Source organism: Dendrobium catenatum, unplaced genomic scaffold (genome assembly GCF_001605985.2).
Source record: "Dendrobium catenatum unplaced genomic scaffold, ASM160598v2 original_scaffold_98963, whole genome shotgun sequence".
In the NCBI taxonomy this organism is placed as follows: domain Eukaryota; kingdom Viridiplantae; phylum Streptophyta; class Magnoliopsida; order Asparagales; family Orchidaceae; genus Dendrobium; species Dendrobium catenatum.
In genome coordinates, this window is record NW_021417401.1 from 53,484 (window position 1) to 55,038 (window position 1,555).

A 1,555-nucleotide genomic window follows, 5' to 3' on the forward strand; every position below is an offset into this window, starting at 1 on the left:
ATTTTTCTTGGTTTGATATAATGCGCAATGTAAATGCAATACGTACGCATTATGGATGCATTGTATACGCAATCCATATGCAACTAAAATGACTTGAATTTTCAAATTATTTTATGTTGTAAGAACATAAAAATATTAATAATCATTAAAATACATATTTTAGCATCATAGCAATGATTATAAAAATTTAATTTATTGAACATAGCTTGTATCTAGAGCCTTATGCTATAAAGGTTGTAGTTCTAGAGAGTAGGAGTATGCTTAAAGGGTTTAACATTCCATAGAGTCATAGGGAGCATGTGGTGGGGTTCAAGTACTTCGGTTCGTCAATAATAGATTGAGGAAACATTGAATCTTGAGTTTTAGAAATTGAAAAAAGAATCATTGTCCTCTAAAGATGATTGTTCTTGGCTTGGCATAATGCACAATAAAAATGCAATACGTACGCATTTTGGATGCATTGTATATGCAATCAATACGCAACTAAAATGACTTGATTTTTTAAATTATTTTATATTATAATAACATAAAAATATTAATAATTTCCTCTATTAATAATCATTAAAATACATATTTTAGCTTCATAGCAATGATTATAAAAATTTAAAAAATATTCCTTGTCATCTAAATTTTATTATTCTTTGATTGAGGCAATGCACACTCTATACACAATATATACGCGTACTGGATGCATTGTATACGCTTTCCATACGCAACTATTTTAGGATCATAACAATGATTGTGAAATACTTCAAAAGAAATATCTCTAAAGATAAGAATACATATTCGCACACATTGTATACGCACATGGTACACATACAATACTCATATCCAAGTATCTAAATTAACTATCATTTTACAAATATTCTTATTACATTCAATTTAATTTTCTAATTTAATGATATCCATCATCATCTTCAGGTGCCTAGCTGATGGCTTATTGGAGGGTACACCTTTTATGTATTCCTCGATGAAGCATTTGGGTATGCTTATGAAATTACAAAGCTTTACTCACTTTACTAATGGCTGACTGGATGGTACCCCGACTATGAATTCCTCGGTGAAGCACTCAGGTATTCTTTTGAACTACTTTACTGATGCCTGACTGGACGGTACGCTGGATGTGAATTCCTTGATAAAGCACTCGGGCATGCTTTTGAAATTACACTACTTAGCTGATGGCTTATTGGAGTTTACAGAATTTATAAATTCCTCGATTAAGCATTCAGGTATGCTTGTGAAATTACATTGCTTAGCTGATGGCTGACTAGAGTGTACAGAATTTATGAATTCCTTGGTGAAGCATTCAGGCATACTTACGAAATTACATTGCTCCACTGATGGTTGACTGGAGTGTATGCCATTTATGAATTATTTGGTAAAGCATTCGAGCATGCTTGTGAAATTACATTGATTTGAAGGAGTATAAATTTTTGTTGTGTTTTTCTTCACTGGTGGTTTCCCTATTAAAAATTTTAATAAAAATATGTCATAATATACACTAAATAAATTAGTCATGAAGTAAAATAATATTCTTTTGCTTCTTTTCCCAGTG